Consider the following 26,003-nt stretch of genomic DNA (forward strand, 5'->3'; position numbering starts at 1 on the left):
ACTGACTGTCTGTGCCTGGGATGGTGTTACAACACCTTGGAGTTCTTTATTGAAGAACTTCTGAGGAAATATGGTGTTTATAGTGACTAGCGTTTAACAGCCCATGATAGTTGTGTCATTCTCATTTCATCTTCCCTTATGTTTTGTTTTTGTCTGTGTCTTTTATCCTGTTGTGTTTCAGATGAATTATTTATCTTTTTTTTGCCAATCACATCAGTAATTAAAATTCTCACTGGCCTTTATTTTTCTTCACTGGATTAATTTTCCTTCAGTTTTATACGTGCAAATCCATTGTCTTGAAAATATAGCTGAGGTGCCATCCGAGTAAACCCCTCGGGAATGTAAATATGCTAATTACAGTCAATTAAGAGACAAAAATATGATGTGAAATCTGCACGTGAAGAATACTACACCCCTATTTAAAAAAAAAAAAAAAATTAAGTACTTACACAGGTCTTTGACTTCAAACATGGTACCTGCCTTCATGAAGACTTTGGTCTCATGTCTCTTGAGGTTCAATCACAGATTTGTCTGGTTCCCACCTGTGGAAACATTGTGTGTTAACTTGGCATTACTCCTTATTTGTTTATTATATTTATTTTATGAGGTCTCTCTTACTATGCCTACGTAGATTTCTGCAAGAGGAAGGCACAGTTTAAACCTCTGTGGTTCACATGTTCCCTGGAGAGACTTTTCACATATGCTGTGCCCATATATGCAAGGGCTCGTGAATCTTTAAGCCAATTCCTTAGGCTTAGCACGATCTCTGTATGTTCCAGTATTCTTCAATTGCAGTTCATTGTTCTAGGCCTTGACAAAGCTATGAGACAGTAAAAATTAGAGGATTTAAAAATGTCTGTCATCTTGGTGGGTACTTCTGAGCATAGACTGCAAGAAATCCCACGAGTATTTGGGCCAGTCTGAAAATAACTAAAGGTGATCTTTTTATATCTTAAGAATTATGACAAGAATATCAATCAGTGTTCTCAGTGTGAAGTCTGTTACAAAAGTGTTGTCTGATGCAGGATTGAAAATTTACAGCCTGTAAGCTGCAGGGGAAGAGATGACATCATAACTATTCTTTTTGATATTTGGATCTATTATCTCAATATATTAACTAATTTTTTTATAATCAATTTTTTGAATGAAATCTTTAAATTTATGTGAACACACATTACTGTGTGTTTAGCATCCAGATGCCTTGGCCATGGAGGAGACCTCTATTTTACAGTCTACAAATTTAGAAGAAAAAGACAAGCCCAACCTATGCAGAATTTTCAGAAAGTATGAACTAGAGTAGTCCCATCGGTTATGAATATATGTCAGTTTACAGTGAATGAGAACCACAGTGACAACTGATGTAAAGAAAAAGAAGTAGAAAATAAATGCTTATGCCAATCAGATCTCTGGAAGAAGCCCTCCAGTGCAGAGTTATTTTGTACCATCACCTTAAATGTCCTTGAATGTAGCCTGAACAGCCTGGAGGGAACTTTTCTCCAGATCTTCCCTCTCTGTTGGTGATAGCCTAGGCAGGGAGGAATGCAGACAAGGTCAGGGCTGTTATTTCTTGTTTTTGTTGTTGGCCTCTTGTGTCTGTTACTGTCCTGTAGAAAGTAAGGAGGTCCTTGAACTACTCTAACATGACATGAGAGGAGTATTCCTGCAGGAAGCTGTTGCACCTGGATGAGAGCTGAGTAAGCAAATCCCTTGGGCCACCTTTGCAATCTGGTCACTGAGTCTGTTGAGCCTCACCACTTCTAAGTTCATTGATACACCCAGTTGTCCCAGCTGAAGATGGATCCTCAGAAAAAGGTAAGAGAAATCTCACTCTGTGAGATATTTATATAACTTATTTTTATACAATAATATATATATTTATATATACATACACACGTATATATACATATGAAAGTATTTTTGTAATGTAGGTCGTCAGTAAGACTTGAGAGAAGGTATGAATAAAAGCATTTACTTTGAAAACATAGCTTTAAAAATATTGTTAAGGAAAATGTGATTCCCAATGACCAAAGTTGCAAGCCAAGTACTAAATTGTTGATTTTATCTGTTCTTATTGTTGTGACTGCTGTATCACATTAACAATATCCTGTTTAAAGTGAAGATTGGAGCTTGAGGTCAGTTTACTAAAAGGGCTTCATTGAATAAGTCCTTAAGTGAAAAAAATTCGGAAATTAGCTATTCCATGAAGAGATTAATTGGGAGACTGAAGTGCTTGGGTAGGCATGAGTCTCGAGGCATTAAAATCTGCTGTCCTGGACAGGTACATTTCATTTTATTATTAACTGCAAGGACTGCACAAGGTCACCTATAGCTGTATTTTGTTGTACAGAGGACCAGTGAAAGCCTGGGTGCTTTCCATGGAGACAAAGACGCCGAATGAAGGGAAGCTGTGCTGAAAATCTGGTCCTTAGCTAGTAATGGTAGCACAAAAATGTTAATTCTTGCTTTTGCATTCTTTAGGTTTGTTTCTTGCATAATTAATTATTGAATTTTGCATGTCCAGGTTCTTTGAGTTTTCATTCTTGAGGAACTCCAAATAAACTTGAGTTGCAGTAAGTCCTACATCAGGCCCTAATGAACTATTTCAAGTGCAAATCCAGAAGTGAGCCTCGGTTATTTCTGAAAATTTAGGCCACAAGTTATTTGACCTCTCAGACAATTTGAAACCTTGGGGTTGAAGGGAGTATATGAACTGCAATGTGACTATAGACCTACTTAGACTCTAACCTGGTTTATTGTGTTCTATTTTTTCAGACAGAAAATACTTAAAAAAAAGGTGCCTTAGCATGAAACTCCTTCAGACAGAACTCAAATGCACAAGGGAAACTTCTCAAGCATGTCTGCTCTACTAACTTGTTAGGACCTTGTGCTTTCTTACAACTTCCCTTATTATATCAAGTCCAAAGTGCAGCTCATCTATGATTCTTCTTTCTCTAGGCAAGAACCAATAGTATAAATTTAGCTACTCATACATATCAGTCCTACTCAGTCCCAACTCTTCCTTTCTGTGAAATTCCATCTTGATTTGTTGGGGTTTTTTAGTTTGTTTGTTTTGTTTTTGTTTTATTTTTCCTCTGCGCTTCTTAAGGCATGAATTGATTTTGATTCCTTGTCTCTGGTGTCTGGTCTCTGCAGTTTCACAGTTTTTCATGATCATGTAAGTTACCAGCTGTGAGGTACATGCTCATTGTAAGAAGATGCACATTGACGTGGGTGAGAGGATTTTGAACTGCTTTTTCCACTGATTTGTGGAACTCCTGAGTTTCTTTTTGAACTACCTGATCTTTCATGACTCTTTAGTCAAACCATAAAAAATATTTGCACGTCTTTTTGCTTTTATCCATTTTTAAACACATGCTGATAAATACATTAATATCTACCTAGAGGTTCCTCAGCACTGCATTAAGAACAAAGTACGTATATAGTTTTCTGTGGCTTGTAGCACAAATATACAGTTTTGAATGCAAAGAAAATTTTGTCACAGAACTTTCCTTTGTCAAAAATGGTATTTTGATGAATTGAAACCTTTTGCAAAGGCCTGTCATTTCCTTCAAGACTCAGAGGAGATGCTGTCAATAATGCTTCCTAGGGTTTTTGTTGTTTTGTTTTCCATTTTTCTACTCTTTCTCTAACCGTCTTTGCTCATTGCCTGGCAGGGACATTGGACAGCTATATCCAATCTTTCTGGCTTACTGTGTTCATACTCTGGACTTCTCTGCTCCTTGGGATGTCCTTATGACCAAATGGCTCATTAGACAGGCTGTTTAATTGTTCTGGTCCCTCAGGTTTGTGAGCCAAGCCCTGTCTCTTTAATCAGGCTGGCTCCTTCATCCTCAAAGTGACTGGGAGGGGGCTGGCCTGGCTCATGAGTTTGCCTGTTGGAGCGACCTGGGGTTTCCATCTGCTGATGCAGCTTGTGAATAGGATGCCTGGATATTCAGTCATTAGAAGGCAGGGGAGCTGCCTGACCACCCAAAGATGTCTATGATTATGGGGGAAGGGAAGAACAATACAATACTTTTCTTCTGTGGGAAATCTTTTTTTTTTTTTTTTTAATCTTAGGGTTATTTATTTGGTTTCAAAATTAAGCAACAAGATTTGTAAATACACAGTGTCAGATTTCTCTACAGATCATTCTAGTCAGCTGTCTTGTTGGATGCTACTCTGGTGCTGTTGGTGCTTTTGAAGATCTGCAGGAATCCCTGTGTGAATGATGAATGCCTATAGGAGCAGCTTGATATGAAAATCACTCAAAAAATATGAATCACATCTTAATCTTGTTCCTTGAAGAAATGCAAACTGCAGTACTATGTCAATCTGAAAACTATATTTCTGTAGTATAGAAATATAGTATAAAATCAGTGCTTCAGATTGAAGACTAGTGTAAATTAGCACAGCTACACTGACCTAGTTCAAGCCATATTGATTACACTAGATATGAATCAGTCCTGCAGAACAGAGGTTTAGTAGAAAAGTTGAGTGACTATGTGGAAAAAAAAGATATGTATCTGTCAAAGTGCTTTGTCATTTGTGAATGTCAAAATGTTAACCAGTAGGCTTACATCAGGAACTATTCTTCATTAATTTTCAAACAGATGCCTAGTAAAAGGCCTGCCTGATTGAGCCAGTCTTTTTGTAAGAGTTGGACTGGCAACATGAGAAAATCTATTTTTTGGTGTACTGTTCTCAAATTTTATCTTAACAGTAAAATATTTTCCTGTTCCTCTGAACTACAAGTGCATGTCACTGACAATGGCAAGATACAAGGCTACTCCAGCATGGTATTTCTTGCCTTGCTGAGTGCATGTAGCAATGGCCTTTGCCATAACGAAACATATCTGATCCAGGTGTCTAAAAGGTTCTTCTCATTCATTGGAGAAGAGATAATTTGGAAAACCTTTACGTCTGACCCGAGGCTTGTGATGAATGAGGGATATTACTTAGGAAAATATAAACAATTTTAGATACTGCTTTTTGGCCTTATCCCTGGATTTAAAAAAAATATGATGGACACTTCAAAGGTGCTCAACAGAAACAGTGGTGAATTAATAATAAAACTTCATTGTGAAGATGCTCATACCTGAGATAGGTTAACTTGTTTGCCTGAAAGGTGGGCCACATGCAGAAGAAGAAGTGGTAGATTATATTCTCATCATTACAAGTTGCTTTCATTCCTCACAGCCTGGTGGCCTTTAAGTTCAGGTTGCAGAGATCTCTTGTAATGATAATTATTTAGATTTGGGCATACTAGATGCATTTGTTGGCTGCATAAAAACCACTGGTTTCCATTAATTTATCTTCAGACTCCATGCTGTCAGCTTAATGGAGAGTGGAAAACTTACCTTAAAGATCCTATCTATTTTTACTCTTATGAGAAAAAAATGTACAGATCTGACCTGCATTATATTAACATTCATGTGTAGTAGAGGAAGGGTCAAATTTTAATTATTCCATTACCAGCATTCAAGTGGATAATCATAAGTGCTTAGTTTTGTTTGCAAGGTACTTGGATGTTTGGGATTTTTTAAATAAAAGGAAGTTCTTTTTTCCAAGCATGAACATTTCTCAAATGAAATTGCAGTTAATTGAAGCTGTAATTGCTTTAGATGAACATCATTGCAATGTTTAGAAAGGTTTTTTTTTGTTTTTTTTAATGGCTTTTGAAAGAAAACCTGCAGCTTTTAGTGCTGTATTTTAAAAAGGTTCAAGACAGTAGATTTAATTCTGGTTTAATGATTTGAAAGGATTCTAAGACTTTACCTTATTAAAATATTTAAGTCTTGAATGAAAGAAAGTAAGTTAGGGAGGTTACCAACAGTGTGAATAGTATACATGCGTGTTATAATTAAATATATCAATAATACAATTCCTTGATGCCTTTCTTTTGGCAGTGAGACAGATTTTTCCCACCCCATACTTGGGATCTAACATGCTGCTAATGATATTGTGTCATCTGTAGATGTAATTAACAATTACTGTAATTTTTTTTTTTAATTTTAAGAGGAGCTATTTGCACAGAGCTGCTTCAGCTTCCACACACCTGTGAGGCACTTGGTGTTTTACTGACAGCTTAAAAGGTACATATACATGTGTCTTAGGTTTGTACTTCTCAAGTGGCTGCCAAGGAAATCAGTGAAATTGTGAAAGACTGACACGTTTGATCTCTTGGTGCTCCTCGTGATGTTTCAGTCTCTCAATGTCTTGCACTGGATTCCGTGTCCCTACCACATTTCTCTCAGGGTGGATGGGACTTGGAAGCTGCTTTAGAGGCTGAACTCATTTCCTTGTGAGTAACCTGCTGGGATGCTCTGTAGGTCATGAAGTTTCCTGCTGCAGAGGCTGGCTACTTCCCATGCTTATCTAACTTGATAGGATAGGATAGCTGATAGGATTTCTTTTTGTTTAAATAATTTTCTTACTATGCTACTTTGCAGAAGTACCACACAATTACTCTCATCTTCTTCACCACAGCAGTGATCAGAGATGGTGAACATTTATTATGGTTTAACCTGGCAGACAGCTGAATAGCACACAGCTGCTAAACCACCATCACACCCCCAAAGGGATGGAGAGGGAAATAGAAGAAAAACCCAGCAACAGTTGTGGGTTGAAATAAAGCCAATTTAATTGTGCGAAAAATAAGGAAGGGTTAATAATAATAATAATGATAAAAGAATTAGAAAATACAAAACAAGTGTTGCACAAAGCAATCACTCACTACCTACCAAACTGTGCCCAACCAGATTTGAAGAAGCACTCCTGACTATCTTTTTCCTACTTTATATACTGAGCATCTTGACATATGGTATGGAATATCCCTTGGGTCAGTTGGGGGTCAGTTGTCCTGGCCTTGTCCCTGCCCAACATCTTGTGCACCCCCAGCCCACACACTGGTGGCATGGTGTGAGAAGCAGAAAGTTCCTGACTCTGTGTAAGCACTGCTCAGAGGTTACTAAAACATCCCTGTATTATCAATGTTATTCTCATCCTAATTCCAAAACATAGGACTATACCAGATACTAGGAAGAGAATTGGCTCTGTCCCAGCTGAAACTGAGACATGTAAAACATTTTGTTTGTTAGTTTTCAGGGCTGTAGGTTATAGCTCTGCCAGCTACAGCAAGTGGAAACTATAATAAAAAAGAGGTTACTATTAATTCCAAATAAGCATTTAACTTAATGAGCTAGTTACTGTATATTAATCAAATCTAAATATCTTATTGAGAGAATCTTTCTGAGATTGTTTCATGCCATCTGGTTAACTTGTTTTAAGCGACAAATGAAATAAGTAATGATATCTCTATTAAGTGTATTTTAATGAGCATTTTTCAAGGTGTAGTGAAAGAATAGAGATGTTACCATCTAAGAGTAATTACTTGCAGTAAGAACTTATATACAGACTGCTGTGGTAACCTATCTTTGGAGCTGTGTCATGCAGACAAGAACAAAACGTCAGCTTCTTCTTGTGCCGTGACAGTCTTAGAATGAAAAGCAAAGACTGAACACATATCTTCTAAAGTAGACTTCATATTTCTTCCTCCTGTTGCTTCTGCTCAGTAGAACTAAGTCTGCTTTGTGAGGCTACAGCCTGTGAATTTATCAAGAGATCTACAGTAGTGGAATATTGGAATAGGATAATTCTGGAGACAGAGTAGGCTAACTTGCCATTTCAACATTGCCATCCGCTAGTGTTCTTACTAGAGTTCACCTCTACTTTGCCACTACTGTCACCTCACCCTACACATGGGACATCTATATCTCCCAGGATGTAATAAAACCAGAGGCCCCACAAAAGAAGGAAACCAATTTTCTTTTTAAATTAGGTTATGTAAGGTGCAGTTGAGGAGCAAATAATTGAAATGATGACAGTATTTAGGGAAATGCTCTCTGTAGTGTGTGTATAGTGCTCTATAAAGTCTAGTGAAAAAGAATTTTTTTATATTTGTGGAAAAGGAAAAGTCTTCTTGAAGTCATACTGCTGCTTTTGTCAAAGCATGGATATGCTTGTCATTACATATGGATAACAGTAATTTTCACAAAAATCACCTTTTCAACTTGGATTTAAACACAGTTTAGCTGCATCAGTTCTTGTTCAGTGACGTGCTGAGTGACTGAAAGAAAATGAATGATAGTCGTAATTAGGAAAAATGCCATTACCTGTTTTTCAGGGCCACCTTGGTCTGCAGCCACAGATGACATGGTCACACTTTACAGGGAACAAATGGCAGAAGTTAGATGCTGTCCCCAGAGGTGGTTTTATTCTCTGCTTAAGCCATGAGGGCGCCATAGGCAATGCTCAGAGTTGATGCCCAATCTGTTTCTTTCTGTGGCCAGGTGGGAGCTGAGTGGTTTCTGTGACAACCACCACTTTTCACTAATGGAGAGATAATAGGAACACAGCACCTAAAGGAATTTGCCTTTTGTACTGTTCAGAAAGAAGAGTAGAAAGAAAAGGTGAGAGAATTTCACAGAGACTTCAGTACTATGACTGGCCAAACAAAAGGGTTTTCCAGTTGCAAGCAACACTGGGGTGTTGTGCTAGGTTTGGTTCACAGTGGATCTATCTTATTTACATGTGCTGCTTATAAGATTTACTTGGATTTGAAGAGTTATTGTTTAAATGCGTTTAATTGAAAGTCAAAACCTCACAAAAATCAACAGGCAGCTCCATAACATGTTTAGATATTTTATGTGGCAGGAAGCAAGTTCAGATAAGAGTAGGCAGAAAATAATGAAAGCCCTCAAAATCCACATTGTTTAGCAACTGGATAATGATATAATTACAGATTTGTTGGCAGAGTGCTTAACAGCCAGCATGATTGTCTCATAAGGTCTCCATGCAGGGGGCTCTGCTGAAGAGAATGCGCCATCTCAAACCCATTTGAATACTCTTTGCTTTTTTGTTCATCTGTGTGTGGGGAGTAAAACCATTTTGGTCGAAAAGGAAGACTTAAGCACCAGTTTCTTAATGCGCAAATTGAATAATTGTGAATTAGTACTAGATTAACAACCTATAGTTTCAATGTAATTGTAAAGAAATAACAGTTCTCTAAGCAATGTATTAACCACAAAGGTGACAGATCATACAACACAGAAATAAACTTTGTAATGGAAAGTACGTAATGTGAACCACAAAACTAATTTCTGGTTTATTTTTTTTTTTGCTCCATTCTTCGTCATTTCTCCCCTTGAACACTCCGCCTTTTATCTTTCAGCCTCATGATCCCTGTTTTTCAGAACGCTAAAGGCAGCAGAACCATTGCAGTTTGAGCATAGTAGCACATCATCTATCAAATAATCTTATCCAGGCATCTTAAAATTCATTTTTCTGCCTGACCTCCCACTCTTCCTCCTTTTAAGAGGGGAACACAAAGCCCCAGAGCTCTCACTTCAATTGCACCAGCTCCCTCTACTCTGCTTATTAGTTTCAGGAGGCTCTAAATTCCCACCAATGAGTCAAACTTTCTGCTTTTTCTTTAACCTCGGTCATGCAGCTGTCATACTGTAATTGCAGATTTCAAACTGAAGAGAAGACAGCGAAGCAACTGCAAAGGTGATTCTTTACAGGGTAAGAAAAAAAGCATGTCCTTACTTCAAATTAAACTAGCCAGGTGTAGACAAGACAGTATGCAAATGCTGGGTCAAGTTAAGGAGAAAGCCTGAGCAGAAGGAAACCTCTCTAACTCCTGTAAATTAGCACAAAACCAGCTGGATTACCTATTTGAGTACTCAGTCTACTGACAAATTTAGAGGTCGGTTATATAGGCAGAGAGAAGAAAGGAGGTTAGGAAATATTAAAACAGCAACTTAGAAACAAGTACCACTTTTTTGAGTACCACTCCTCAGAGGCTTGGGCCCTATTTAAGAACACACTAATTTATATCCTGAATCATCCGTTTTCAAGGACTAAGATTGCTTATTGTGTCCTGTTCTTGGGCCTGTGTTTTTCTCAACTTCATATGACTGCAGCTGGGAATTGGGACCTTTTTTTTAGGTCATAGCAGCCCAATAAGTTCTTTTTTTTAAAAAATAATTGTTATTATTATTACAGATTACTATTTTGTTTTTATTTCAGATGCTGTTAGTTCCTATTAAACTGCAGCTCAGAAGCCTATATTTTCCCACAGCAGCTATAACCCCTAGAGAGCACATAGAGCTCAGAGCAGCAGCCAGCAGTGTTTGTTTCTTTTGCATCACCCTCAGGGAAGACAATGCTGGTACACCTCCTGTCCTCCTAGGAAATGATTTCCCCTGCAGCAGAAAGGAGCTGTGCTAGCAATGGGAAGTGTAATTTGTAGCATGCTGAGCCATCTTCACTCAAAATTGCCCTAGATATGGAGTTGTTTCTGCAAGTTCACATCGTTTTGAAATGGGACTTTATGTGAGTGCCTAGTTCTTAGGAGAACTCAGCAGATATGTGTCATATATGTCTATGTGGAGTGAAATGTGACAGAACTAGAAAGGGTATAAAGAGAATAACCATGAGCAAGCAAAATAGCTCTTACAATCAGCCTTCCTGGTCACTTTAGAAGCACCTCAGTGGCAATTCTGCAGCTCAAGAAGTACTGGGTACTTAGCAATGCCACCCTAAAGCAAGGAATTTGAGTGGTTGTACAGACTCCAGAACACTGACATTAAATAGCTCACTGAAGTTCTTGACTTAAGAACTTTCAAGGTCTTGACTTAGCAAAGTCCTGTTACGCAGCATTGCCTGCGTGAGAGTCTTTTCAAGGTAGTAATAATATAAGAAAACACAAGAACAACAGATAATTAAATCAAAATGGTCTGAAGAACTTTACATGTTAATCAAGGCTGTCATATCGAGAGTCAAAAATACTTAGGGAGAAACCTAAGACCAAGGAAATGGAGTCTTGTGGGAGCAGATAGCTTCTTGTAGGCTCTGGTTTCCCCTCACTCCACCATAGGTTGTGGGTGGCTGTGCTTTGAAGCTCTTTGGTTGCCTCAGTAGGCTCAGGAAATATGCCTGAGTATATACGTAGTGTGCTTCAGCACAGCCAGAGTCAGATCAGCCTGAAATATCTTAAGGAACAAGAATCATGAGATGTAAAGGATAAATGCTCAAAATACAGCTACAGAGCAATGGACTCAGAAGGCAGAAGGTGACATGAGTGTAAAGGAATCTTGAGAAATTCCACATGGAGAAAAAGCAGAGATAAGAAATCCTGACACACATTATCCATTTTTAATGAGGGAATCTTTAGATGAAGTCTGAAGTATCCTGAAAGGAAGCACTAAGATAATTATATTAGGTGACTTTTAGCAGTTGTAATCAACAATTCCTTTATGTAACACTTGTGAAACTCACAGTGAAATACTGAACTACTCATGCCATCAGGATTAATAAAAAACCCACTTAAAATGGACCTTCCTGGCCGGAGTACCTTAATTGAAGTCCATTTAAAATTCTATCTAGGAGTTCTTAGTTCTAAATTAAGGACTTTCTTAGCTGTTCTGACTGCTTCTAGCTGCCGCATGCCAGAGGCATTTTTCATTTGCCTCGGTGATAATATGCACATTGTAATAAATATTCAATCATACCGCTTGGCACTTGAATTTTTTTTCTAGATTATTGTCAAGACAGCCAGCTTGAAGGGGCAACAGGTTATTTTTAACAGCTGGCAAGTTCTGGCAATAAATAAATAGTCCTGTTTTATTTACATATTTTCCTGATTTATTTACATATTTTCATTTTGTTGTCTTTTACTGACTTATACATGATGTATTTTATTTACAGCCTCTAGAGGTAATAATACCAACTAAAAAGAATGTGCTACTATAAAGAGATAGAAGAGCTATGTTACAATACCTTGAAATGTGCTGTATTCCATTGAGCATATATGAATGAGAATTGAATATGAGGAGAGGGGAAGAGTGAGGCATCTCTCTTTCTGTCTGTACCTATATATAAAGCCACATGTGTTGCTCTACATATGAAAATGTGATTGCAACAAAAGTAAGGCTTTGATGTATCATATATTTTTTATTGAATTAGAAGAAAAAACATGGACATGTTTTTTGCATTGGGAATATTTCAAAAAGGAGGTGGAAAAGCCTTGGAAGGGAATAACTGAGTGGTGCATAAACAAGAAGAAATAGCAGCGGGTAGAATAAAGCTGGTCACCCCTAGATGCTAGACATGCTATTTCATGATATATGTCCAGGACACAGGTGATTTGCCATGGGTAGCCATTTCTAAAACATTAACCTCCAGGACCTGAGTTCTGCTCACATAATCCACTGAAATAATTCTACTACAAAACAAGATCTCTAGCAGCCTGACTTGGCCTTTGAAAGGCTGGACATATTTTTTTCTGCATTTGAAAGTAAAACTGTAAACATTGCAGTCACTAAGCTGGCAATGAAAATCATTATTGTTTCCTTCTTATCACCAGAAATTGCATCTAGATTGTTTTCCATTAAAACAGACTTGCAAATACGATTACGAATTCTGGCTTAGAGAAGCAGCCAGTGCATGCCAGGGACTTGGAATGATGCTATCTATTTATAAAGATGAAGCCAGCAAGTACAGGACTGAGGCATGGGGGTGGGATGGGGCAGTGAGCTGGGCCGGCAGGAACTGGGAAAAGAACACAGCACTATTGCTGGGGAGATGATATTAAAAAATTCTCTATGGGAAAGGTGCTGTTCTGGTTTCAGGCAGATTTGGGAGAAACCCTCCCACGGGGCCCCCCTCCCCTCCCCCAACTGGTTTGGGAAAAGACTTCCTCAGAGAGAAGCGGAAAAAACCTGTTTATTAAACAGGCAAAGCACTCCCAGCACAATACCCGATGACAAGAGCTTCATGCAGCTTACAGAGGGATAACAAACTTAAAAAGAGAAGGTCTTCTCTTGAAGATAGTCACTGTGTTCCGTTGCTCTGTCTCCACTGGCGTTGGGAGAAAAGGAGATGTGCAGGGCTGGTCTTGGTGGGGTGGCTCCCCCGTGGAGGCCCCCGGTGCTTCCCCAGGTCCTTAGTCCAGAGAGGTTGGAACAGTTCCGAGGAGAGGGCAAAAAAGGAAAAAAAGGGAAAAAAAGGGAAAAAAACCTTCAGCTATTCTACAGGGTCTAACTACGCTAGCACTAAACTAACTAACTCCCAGGGGAAAAAAAATGAAAAAAACAGAGCTTCTTTCGTCTTGCAGTGTTCCAACTCCCCCGCTTCAAGGTCACTCCGATGAACAGAATTTTCCTGGGGGAAAACAAACTGCGCTTCCCCTCCCCTTTGCACCTAGTAGACGATTGGGGGATACACAGTCACCCTAGGACAGGTGCACAGTGGCATCACTCCTGGGGCTGTCCTCCACAGCTCCTGTCAAGGCACTCTTCTTGAGCCAGTGGACAGGGTTATTTTTTCTGCTCTCCACCGCCCTCTTAGACATGATACACAGTGCTAAAATAGAGCCTCCCCTTTCTTCTCCCTCTTCACAGAGGACTGATGACTGGCTTCCTTCAGCTGCCAACTGTTGCTGTGCTGTCTGGCTCATCCCCATCTCCTTGTACTGCACAGGATAGCCTTGAAATCTTCCCACAAAGAGGGGTTTTCAGATTATGTGAGGTCATCTCTTTCAAGGACTGAAAGCAGAGAGCAGGTATGATTAACAGGATATTTCAAGCTAGAGACAGGAGCCAGAGGTTGCTGGATCAGGAAGGATGGCATTAGAAAGCAACCCCAAAACAGGACTGTTTTTTCTGCTGTGCTGTATGCGAATATGTGGAGCAGAGAAGCCATTTTCACCTTCTTACTCTGGAAGCCAGATGAATGCCAGTTCAACATTTTACATAATATGAAGTATCCTAGGATCTGAACCATAGAGCACCTAGGGCTAGATGTGTGTGCACCAGCCAGCTGGTTGTTTCCAGCGTGCTGCTGTAGCTCTTCTTCCAGCACCGGCAATACCCCAGCACAAAAAACATGCTGCATGCTAGCCAGGTAGCCTTGCTTTAGCCTGCTCTGTTGGACTTCCCAGTAGGGATGCAACACAGGGGCAGCTCAGCATGGCTGAGGAAGTTTTTGCCCAAGCTTCTGGCTTTCTGTGCCATGGGACAGCAGAGGCAGAGTGAGAGAAACTTGAAATGCAGCACATCCAAAGGGGAAGCTGCCAAATGTCCACCTGTGCTTCTAGTGAGGAAAAAGGAGACTTTCAGAAGGGGAAAACATTTGGTATTCAAAGATCAACAGCCTGCTAAGCAAGTATCTCTGTACTTTTTATTTAGCTTAATGACAACCACGAAGGGCTGTCAAGCTTCTTTCTTCAACTTACTGAAGCATTACGCTGCTACGTGGGAGTGTTGTCTCTGGCAGGCATTGTGCGCTGTTTCATTTGTGAGTGAAAGAGGCTGTCTGCATTTCGAAGAATCACAGTGAAAACGACACTCAATTTGTGGCAGAATAATGAGGTGATCTATTGTACTGCTTATGGAAGTAGAAAATGAGCTCTGCTCTAGGTGTATAATTTTCCACCATGGAAGCAACAGAAATATCAGTAAGATACAGATGCTCACACGTGCTGTGCCCCACACAAAAGGTGTTTGCTTGCTCATATATGAGCATGCATATATACTTGACTGGGAGGGGATATATTAATCTCTGACATCATGGCCTGTAGTTGTGCAGGTCTTCAGCCTGTGGAGCAGAAGTTCTTGTGAGACGTCTAAGGTCATGGTAGAGAGTTTATTTTGAAAGCTTGATGAATATTCCTCCACCCAAATTTCAGTTATGGGGAGCACAAATACCTAAGCTTTTTCTTTTCGTGGAAATAAGAAAGGGATCTGGGTAGTCACATTAAAGCAGCTGGATGTTTTAATATCTGTGATATCATCCTCTGAGCCTATGCTCTACCTATATTCCTTTAAAGAGTAGGAAGTACCATTGATCAGGGTGTGATCTTAGCAGTCAGTAAAGACTGAGCAGAAAAATGCAGAATTATTTTTGTTATAACAGGTTATGGGAAAGAATGTGAGAAGATACTCCTTTAAACAATAAAAAGAAACATAAATTTTCCGTAAGAAAGGGAGCAAAATATGTTTTAGAGATGAAGAAAAAAGGTGTGTAGCTGGCAACATTTAAATGTTTTTTCTTCAAATGCACCCATCCAAGTTTGACTAACGACTCTCTTTGATCTGTAGAAACAGCTGCAGGTCTGAGCTCAGAAACGGCTGTCTTATTTCTCTGCCTACACTGTGATAATGTGTTTTTGGACAAAGTGATGCTCAGTTTAGAAAATTGCAAAAGAGAGAGATGGGGAAAGAAATGAACAAAGATCCAGCGTAAAAACTGTGTGAAAGTAATGCTTATGTCTTCTCTGTGACATAAGGTAATGGCTCTGTCTGATATAATGGGGCAGAAATTGTCGTCTTGAATTTAAAGGATCAGAGCAGGGAAAGTAAAAAAACCCCAAACCTACAGTATCAATAGCTAGCAAACTCTTTCTAAATTTCTCCTGGTAGGTAGCCTTATTTTCAAGATTGAATAAAGTTAATCTTGAGACAAAAATAAATAACTCTGGGCAGTAATATAAAATCATACTGGTAAATATTTGATGAAACAGGGGTATAAATTACTTAGAACCAGAGCTCTCCAACACAGTACTCAGAAGCCCAAAATAATTAATTTTTCTGATTTCTAACAAACAGGATTTTTCACCACAATCTTTCACAGTCACTGCTGATTCAGAAGGATCAAACCCTTGTAAGTCAGTAATGCTTTCTCAGTGCAAATAAAGCAAAACATGCTGGTCTGTGTAAGGAGAAGCATGGCCAGGAGACCCAGAGAATTTATTGTTTGCCCTTCTCTAGTACTGTTGAGGCTGTACTTGAAGACTGTCCAAATCTGGGTTTCCAATTAAAAAGGGATGTTGAGAAAGGTGATAGGTTCTGGTTATCCAGAGAGGAGAATGTCAGGGACCTCCAGCTCATGACCTCTGAGGAGACAAAAGGGAGCTGCCTGTGAAGAAAAGAAAGCTAAGAAGCTCTGTGATAGCCTGCATACGTCTCAATGCCAAAGATGGCAAAGCTAAACTTTTCTAAGTGGTAGCAGATTACACAAAAGCAATCCACAAACAGGGGATTTAGAGCTTCCATGACTGGGTCATAAAAATACCTTTTAAACAAGTAGGGGGTGGTGGAGGATTTCAAAAGTCAGCTATATCAAGTCTTGGCTGACCTGATTTTGTATTGGTGATAGCACTGAGTCTTCTTCAGGTTATCTCTGTAATGAATGTGAGATGAGAAATCTCCATGACACGGGTTCTGCTGCACACTGGGAATGCCTGAGGCTGTAATGACATTTGTGTCAGGTACACTTACTGAGAGGGGAAAGCAGACACATTTTCCATTATAAGGTCATTATAGCATGTAAGCCTATTAAAGCCATCAGGACATGGTTTTCTGATTTAAGTTCTCAAATCCCAGCAATGAAGAATCCTATCAGAGGACACGTGTTTGATTTACTTTGCTAGCCTAGTTGCTTGCTTCATATATATGACACGTTTACCAAAATACCATTAATGGGAATCTTTTCAAGAGCCAAATTTTAATACAAAGCAATTCCCTTGGATTTCAGCAAAAGTATGGGAAGCATCCAGTGAGAAATCCTAATAATTCTGTTTCTGAGGTGCTACTATCAGAAGATATCTTGCTTTACTCTCACTGACAATAAAAACTTTCATATTTTTAAATAATTTATTTGATGTAGTTCTATGCTATCATGCTACATGGTGAGAATTGTTTGTAATTGCTTGCAAGTTGAGTGAGTGACTGAATTTGTGATGAGCACCCATTCATAATTTACAACACTGAAAAAGAAAAAAGACTAACTTTGCATTAATTTTCACTATTTCTATTACACATATTCACTGAGACCTAATTAAAACTATTAGATTAGAAAGCAAGAAACTGCACATGACTTTGGAAGATTTTGGTGGATATAGTCCAATATTTCTTAAACAGCTGCATTATGGATTTCAATGGGACATTAATTATGTAGGGAAATTAAGTTCCAGAAGTAATTAACATAATCACTCTTTGAAAAATTTAACCAGAAGTCTAATCATTAAATTATTTCACACAAATACTCAGTCTTTGATAAAGACCAGGGAATTGAATTACTTGAGGGGTCCCCTCCCTGAGAGCTGACATTGAAACCAGTGAAGGATACGAAGGAACACTTTCTGCCTCTTTTTTGTAAGTGTTCTGTCTCCTTTTCTGTTCTGACTTAGAGACCCTCAGTGGGTACAGACCTGTTAGCAGGAAGCTGAAACTTGCCAACAATTTAACTACATAGCAGGCTGTTTTAATGTGATTCATAATGGTTATCTGAATCTCAGCTTTATTCATATGATTTTTAATCTGGCTACTTTCTTTTTAAGACAAAAAAAAACATGTCTAATCATATGAGTTTTAAAAAACAAGACACACAGTGTCTTGCCCTCATCTTGTACCTTTACATTTTCTGACATGAAATGGAGGTCTCCTGTGGGGAGGAATTACAGCAGTGGCAAACCGTTGGATTCACCCCCTCTACTTTGCTCCTATCACTGTGGGACTAAAGAGGTGGAGGAATAGATGGTGGTGTCATATTTGCAGGAGCTCCTGCATCATCTCATATTCTTCTAGTATGGCAAAGAACTAATCAAACCAAGGAGGGTCATAGGATAACACCTTTTTTTTTATTAAGACTGCAGATCTGGTGGTAATTTTTTAGAAGCTCTCACAGATGCAGGATTGCTCTATGCAATAATTTTATTTATAAACCATGACACCGTTGCTGTATATATCTATCTTGTTTAAATGCACATACTGAGTCAAATATGGGATACTGGGGAGAGAAAACCCAACAAACAAGCAGAATAGCAAGGCAATAGTTTCAGGTCAGTCATCTCTCAATAACCATGTAGGTGAGGTAGCAAAATGCTGGAATGGCCAAAAAATAAAGGGGCCACCGAGGAGCTCTTGCTGGTTACAGTGGTTTTCTGAATAAGGCTTGAAAGCCTGAAAGTGCAGATCCTGGGGGTAGGTAACTCTGGGATGAGGACATGATGTGGAGTTGGCAGGAAATTCCTTATGATGAGTTCAAACAAAGATGAATTGGAGAGGAGCACCTGAGGCAGCTGGCTCAGTTCTGCTTTGAGGGGAGACTGAACCATGAAAGGCAGGCTTCTGTGGAGATGTAGTTAAAGTCACCTCTCAAAAATTGTGAGGAATGGTCAGGTGGCTTTCTATCTCTATCTGGAGCTGAAAGTTTATTATAGGGAATGGGGATTGTATTATAGGGACTACATTAAATATTTCACAGATTTGAATATCCACCTTCAATGTGACCCTTTAAACCTAAGCCCAGGTTATGAAGGTAGAAAAGCTTGAACATGCAGGTTGCCTATTATGTTTATTTTGACAGCAAAAATAAAATGAGTAAAATACATAAATTAAACGTGCAAACTAGGTGAATTAATATTATACCACAATAAGAAACTAATTAGCCATCTGCTTAAGCTGACCTGATTAAACTAATGCTTTTTAATGTGTTTCATACCATGAACTGGAAAACCAGAGGTCACGTTTACTTATCAGCCTGTCAGATCCAGCATTAACTTAACTTACTCACAATGATAGTATCAGAATATCTTTTTTTCTGGCAGATATTTTGTGTGTATATGTGTATATATAAATATATACACAGAGAGTAATCTCTTGTGGAATTGATATAAAGATTACAGTGTTGATGGTGTATAATGCACAGAGCTCATCCCCTAAATTATAAAAAAAAAAAAAAAAGAGTCAGTGTTTCATGACTGGCATAAATAAGAATACATGAAATATTCTGATGTAGTTCAAGGTAACAAAGCAAGGAAGACTCACCAGCAAAGAAGACACAAGCAGCAATTTCACAATAGCAACAATGTCTGTTGTGGGCTGCAAGGCTTATCTACTTGTAAAGTTTTAGACAATGGAATTATGATAGGTAGGGTTGAATTCTCAGGGTTGTCCTAGAATTTAGGATTACTGAGTTTTTAAAATAACGTTGTGGCATACTTGATGTGAAAGGCTTCATTTCTGGGCAGTGCCTTGCCCGGTACAGGATTTTTAGTTGTGTCAGTCATTACGAGGTGTTGGCAAAACCCCTCACTTCAAAGCAGCTTTGGAATACAAGATGTTCCTTTGAATAAGCATTTTTTTTCAATGACATAGAGAAAAAGCTAAGGAATTTGAGGGTCAGAACTAGAATATCCAGTGGAAATATCTGGAGCCTCTAGTGTCACTGAACCACATGGTTTTGGTTTTGTTTGTTTTCTTGCTCTTATTCTCTTCAGTAGTCCAGAGCTGTATTTCATCTGCTGTCGGCTTAGTGACCAAGGGAGCGCCCAGATGTACTACCTCTCTTCACTAAAGAGGAAGGTGCATTGCCTCTGGCAGAAGTATGCAATATAAATGGAAGTACAGAATGAATACTGTCTAGTGCAACTCTCATCCCTCAGCATGGCGACAGGTCTAATCTGAAATAATTTTGAGGGGAAGAAAAAAAAAAAAGAAATCTTGAAAGTAGTAATTTTTCAATGGAAAATTTCAGTTATCTGAAACACTATTTTCTGTTGATACCCACCCGACTTTATATGGATTAAAGCTTCCTTGAGGGAAAAGTCTAGAAAGTCACTACTTCAGGGTTCCCACAATTCATTCAGAGGTCTGAGGTAAGGTAAGGTAACCAGTGATGCCTGGAATACCATAGGAGCCCATCGTTATGCTATGCAGCCATCACCTCTGTAACTGCAGTGTGTACATATGCTCAATCTAGTATTACACAGAAATAAGCATAGCCCTATGTAGGTTTTAGAGATATATTTTGATCTGTATAATTTCCATTATGAGGTTATTTAGAGTTTTAGGGGCATATTATGCAAATTGCTATTCACACCATGAATTACCAAACAATATAATACATTTTTTTCTCCAATTCAAAGAATGAGTAATTATCCAGGAGCAGGGCAGGAAATTCAAAGCCACTGAAAGAATAGATCAAATGGAATCTGTAACAACAAGATGCGGTAACATTCCTCCAGGCTATTCTCCAGTGGGAGAAATAAGCTCTGCTTATTTCATATTTTTGGATATGTCTCTTAAGTCTAGCTAGGTGAGGGTAGCTGTGTTTGTCTCTGGGTTTGCATTTGGTAGAAAGTTGATTGCTCTTTGCTATTGGATTTTGCTACGTAAGGACCTCTTGCTTTCTGTTAGAATTATTTTTTTCTTCTGCACCCATTCTGATAGGTATTATGCCAATATGTATTATGAGTTACAGTTATTTTCCATTCATCTTTTTAGATGGTCTTTGGCCTTTAACAATACAAGCTACATAGTTTTTCACAAGTTGTTATTACTTAATGGAGTGTTTGGGGAAGGAATGGTCTGACAGTAAATAGATGATTGTAAGAAAGATTTTCAGGGACAAAAGTCAATATAAAAATTCCATGGGCTGTATTGAATAGACAGTAGATACAGAAGTCTACTCATTTTAATTGTTCTGGATTTACCCATAGGAAGGTGAAAGACGTAACCCTTTATAATGCATTAAGCAAAGAAGAGAGTTGTGTGGTACTGGCTGCTAATTCTGTCCTTCATGGCAAATTTCTTCCAGAACAGGAACCTGTAGAATATGTAGAGTGTTACTGCACGTTCCTAAAAGGTGCAGGAGATCTCTGGGGTTACTAGCTGAATGTTTTGACTGACGGCTTCCATAAATTACATAAACTTTTTTCCATTCAAAATTAATAGTGGACTGATAAATCACCAGGCACTATCTTTATGGTGATTAGTTAGGATTTCAGTGGTGGTGGGCTCAAGTAGTTGTGTGGTGGTTTGATGTTGGCTCAATGCCTGGTGCCCACCCATGCTGCTGTGTCACTGCCCTTTTGAAGTGGACAGGGAAGAGAAAATATCACAAAGAGCTCTTGGGTCGAGATAAGGGCAGGGGGAGATCACTCACCAATTACCATGAGTGAAACAGACTAATCTTGGTGAAATGAATTCAATTCATTAACAATTAAATCAGAGTAGGAAAACTAGAAGTAAAAACAAAGCTCAAAAACATCTTCACCCTCCCCCCACCCCTCCCTTTTTTCTGGGCTTAGCTCTCTTTCTGATTCCCTACCTTCTTTCCCTTGAGCAGCACAGTGTGACAAGGAATGGGGGTTGCAATCATTTCATCACAGTTGTTTCTGCTGCTCCTTCCTCCTCATGGGGAAAACTCCTCACACTCTTCCCTTGTTCAGTATGGCGTCACTCCATGAAAAACAGTTCCCCAGAAACTTCTCCAAAGTGAGTCCTTCCCAGAAGGTGCAGTTCCTCAGGAGCAGACTGCCCCAGCATGGAGCCAGCAAACCTACTCTGGAATAGGCTCATCTCTTCACTGGTCTCCTGCCAGGAGTCTGCTCCAGCATGGGCTTCCCATGGGGTCACAGCTTTCTTGGGGGAATCCATCTGCTCCAGTGTGGGGTCCTCCATGGGCTGCAAGGGGACATCCTGCCTCACTTTGGTCTGCACCTTGAGCCGCAGGGGAATCTTTGCGGTGGTGCCAGAGGCACCTCTTCCCCCTCCTTCTGCACTGACCTTGGCGTCTGCAGGGCTGTTCCTCTCATGCATTTTCTCTCCTCCGCTCTCTGGCCACCGTTTGCTTCTCCACAAAACTTTTTTTTTCCCTTCTTAAATCTGTTATGCCAGAGGAACTACCACCACTGCTGATGCGCTACGGCTAATCAGGGACAGGTCCATCTTGGAGCCAGCTGGCATTGGCTCCTTTGGACATGGGGGAAGTTTCTAGCAGCTTCTCAGAAAAGCCACTCCTGTAGCCCCCTCTGCCACCAAAACCTTGCCATGCAAGCCCAATACAAAGTGCTTGCCATACAATTAATGTTGCAGAGCTGTCCTTTCATCAGGCCCTCTTACGCATTTCTCTCTGGTCATCGGTCCATACATCTCCACGAACAGTAGTGTTTGCCTTTGCCTTGTGGATGGAGACTGTGAAGTGCAGGATTGTGGCAGAAAGTTCCTTTCAGTCAAGACATTAAGCAGAATGTCTGTTTTAATAAACCTTTTCTGCAGTATTTGTTGTGTTAGTTATACTTAGGAAGAAGTGCAAATGTAGCAGTAAATTTGTATACCGCAATTGGTAAACTTCCAGTGTCCCATGGGGCCCCTATAGATTTGTGAAATGTTGTTAATTTTTGAAATTTTATATTATTTTTCATTGCCCTAAAACTCTGAGACCATGATATTAAAATAGCAATAATAATTTATAAAAAAATGTAACAAAAGCTTATTTATTTTCCCTCAGGACCTCTGATCATGTCCCGCAAAATCTGAGTCTTATATGGGAACTTTTTTTCTGGAGACAGTTTTATCAAATCAGATTATTTTGAATGACTGCAGCTCTTATGCTCCCCCAAAGAATGGATATTACCTTTGCCTTTTGTTTATAGCTCTATCTTGCTGCCTTACAAAGACTGAGATTTATTCCACCAGCTACTTCACTAGGTATGTGTCACACAGCTCCCCAAAACTTATGTCTCCATGAGCATCTCCTCTGTCAGGTCTTGTGTTAGAATTAGAAGAATCTTACATAAGAAGATGATTTGCAGCTATCTGCTTCAGTCTTTGAAAGAAATCATGTCCTCATTGAATAAGGACTTTCATACTCCCATTTGTGAGCAGAGACTAGAGAAAGTATGTCCATTTTACCTTTGAAGTTAGGACTCCTGTTAATTTGTGCTTTTTTCCTGCAGGGGTTGACATGATTAGCCAAAAATCTTTGGTACAGTTCATTACAAAATAAAATCTAGCTTCTGAATCACCAGGGAAGTCTCTGTGGAAGAGGTTCAGGATCTGGGTAAGACATGTGAGCATTTAAATGAATATCTCTCATTTTTCACTCAGAAAAAAAACTCCATGGCATTTGAAGTGATGAAACAAGTTCCTTTGATGAAAGGAAGGCAGCTACTCCTATTATTTCTTTAACTTCTCCTTGGCAAAGACTTTTTTGTTTTGCTTTTGGTTTTTGTTAAACAACAAAGGCTGTGTTCAAGATCTCAATATTCATTGTTTTCATGCTGAACTGAAAATAGCTCTGTGGTGATAATAATTCCTTCAAATCTCCCTGAATCTGGAGGACAAAGAAAGTTTTTTTCTTCCTATCTACATGGGCTCTGAGTTAAGATTTAAGAGAAAAATATTTAATTTATTCTGGTAAAGTTTGATGTCACAGAATAAATGGTAAAGCAGGTAGATTTAAGTGAGAGCTCTCTACATTCTCTAAAAGAAAGCTAAAAAACCTGAAAAAAAATACTGTTCTGGGGAAAATATGGTAGAAAAATTTGTACAATGAATACATTTGTACCATGTCTAAACTGCTACAATCTGAAATAAGTTTTACAATACCTTTGCCTGGAAATACAGTTAAAGATGCTGCAAAAGAGGTTGTGTGAAAACTGTAGTGTATTTAATTTTATTTAATTTCAAAGGCTGTTGAAAAAAAAAATCTACTCTTTTCATATTAACTTCTGAGATAAGGAATATCAGGCACAGAGCTGGAATACTTGCGAGGTGTAAGTGTGGATAGGTGTAAAGTAGCTTCAGCTCCTTTTGCTTCTGACTGTTTATACTCCTATAGTGAAAGATGCCAAAAAAAGTCATGATGCTTTACCTCAGCTGCTGTGTGCCCTTTCTGATGTGGGAAGCCTGTTAAAATTAAGGAGATTGACTACTTTCAATGCAAAGTTTGCTATCTGAAATACTGAATATTCAAAACTTAAATGATCCATAAGGAAAAAACATTTTAGTTAAGAAGTGATAATTTTAAAATGTAATAAATTTAAATATTCTATGATTGTGGTATTGTAGTATATATAGTTCACCAATTAGATCATCAGTTACTAAATGTATTTGTTACCAAAATAATTAAAATGTTAATTACCAAATTCTCAGTCAGTTTTCAGCTAGAATGCCGACTCCTGGACCAGGAGCATATATCAGCCTTCATGTAGGCTTTGTCAATACTAAATCCTGGCTGGAAAAAACAAAACCCAAACATCAAAATTGAAATATATCTTTTCCATAGGAAACCCCAAATCTAATGTATTTTCAGTATTAAAATCCAAGAAAATATTTCCTGTTTTCCAGAGCTGACTGCGTTACTGAATTTTTGTTTGTTGTTTTGAAGTTTTGATTTTTCATTACAAAAACTGCTGGTTCCCTAAGTGTGGACAGATATTTTTACTCAGCACATGTGGGTATGCAAACAGAACAAAGTTACTACATTTGTGTCTTTGGAGGGCATCAGGAACTTCACATCTGGCAGAGGCTTAAGAAATTTGGTGGCAGCACTACCCCCAGCACCCCTGACCACCATCGCACAAGGACCCACAGCTCATTCATCCTCCCAGTTTGGTCCTAGAAAGACTCTTTGGTGCCATTCAGAGAAAAGCAACCTCTGCTCTCAGTTTTCACCCCCTCATCTCTTTCTAGCCCTCTCTCCTTATGCCATCAATGGAAGAAGTATTTATTCTGCTGCTTTCTCCCCTCCTCTGTTGCCATGTCAGCTTTTCTGCCCAAACATCCTAATTTTGTGCCTTTTGGTATTCTATTCTTCAGGCCTAGCTCCAATTCCTTTAAAAGTTTTTGCCAGGTCGAAAAGTCTTCGTCTTTTCAACCTTCTTGGCTCTGATTTACCTCGCTACTCACAAGCTCTTGGGCATCTCCAGCTTTCTCAGTCAGAGTCACACCCCCAGCTGTTTTTGCTTCTGTGTCTATGGCTTGAGTGATGGCGCAGTTGACAGTGCTAGGAGGTGCAGACTCAGGACTGGAAGGGGAATGTGGGCACCTGGAATGAGCTTCTGAGGCAACAAGGGGTTTTAGGGTCTTTCAGGTTTTGATGTGTAAAGGAGTGCATGTAGAGATCATTGCTGCTGTCTTCCAGATGACTTCCTTCATATCTGCTGCGTGCTGTTGTCCAAGATTCTTCCTCTCCCATGTGATCAGTGGAAATGATTGAAGTTACCTCCCAACTCCCTCTCTCTTACCTTGTTGATGGCTATAGATCCAGCTGTGCCCCCTGCAGAGCCTTCAAAGGTCTGTGTGCAAGGCTGCAGTTATTAAAAGGCAATCAGGATGCTGAAAGCCAAATAGTGCCATGTCTGGGAATGGTAGTGGCAATTACACGTACTAAGAAACAGAGCCATTCCTCTTGCAAGCATCAACAGCACCATCAACATCTATAGAGAGCAGGTTGGTGGTGTCCTTGAGCTGACAGGATGCCACTGGAGGTGCATGCCCTTCCATCATCCTGCATACGTCAGTCCAGCCCCTCCATGCCCTAATCTAAAGCAGAGGACAGAGAAAGAGAAATCAAAATCCTACCCTCTCAGAGAGATGGACTTCTGTGTAGCAGTAAAGCATTTTCTATAATTGCTGTTTCTTTATAAACTTACTCAAGGCTATATATGTATTTCTGAAATTTTATTTCAGACCACTAAGCCCCAAACAAGATGTTTTATCCTTAATTTTGAAACAAAACTTTTATATCTCTACTGGAGAAAAAAAAAAAAAAAAGTTTAAATTAATTAATACTTATTTGGAAATGAAAAAAAACAAAACAAACTTGTCTCTGATCTGAGTTAGCATTCTGGTACCACAATGTGTCTCTATTACTGGGTCCATTATTAAAAATCATGTTTCTTGGCCCTTGTCTCCACTTTACCACCCTCCACTCTGCCCCGTGAGAGAGGCTGTGTGCATGCAGCCATGTTTAACTGCATCTTTATTAGAAAAGTGTGCTGCTTATGTGCAGGGTATTACAAGAGGCAGCTATATGTTTGCCTTTCTTTTAAAACAAATTGGAGGAAACTGCCCAGTTTCCATTTTTTGCCACTAGAAACCTTCTCATACTGCTTCTTTGAGGCTATGATCCCTTTCATGCCTCCTACC

The 26,003-nt window shown here is 39.1% G+C and overlaps 1 long non-coding RNA gene across 1 annotated transcript in view; it reads left to right on the forward strand.

Annotated features, from left to right (window-relative positions):
• Positions 1–1,727: 1,727 nt before the first annotated feature.
• Positions 1,728–26,003, forward strand: part of LOC120750729 (uncharacterized) — a 37,371-nt gene continuing 13,095 nt past the window's right edge. Inside the window, exon 1 of the long non-coding RNA XR_005700125.1 lies at positions 1,728–1,812. This is a non-coding gene — a long non-coding RNA (uncharacterized LOC120750729). The remainder of the gene's footprint in view (positions 1,813–26,003) is intronic.

The sequence above is a fragment of the Hirundo rustica genome, chromosome 3, assembly GCF_015227805.2.
Source record: "Hirundo rustica isolate bHirRus1 chromosome 3, bHirRus1.pri.v3, whole genome shotgun sequence".
NCBI lineage: Eukaryota > Metazoa > Chordata > Aves > Passeriformes > Hirundinidae > Hirundo > Hirundo rustica.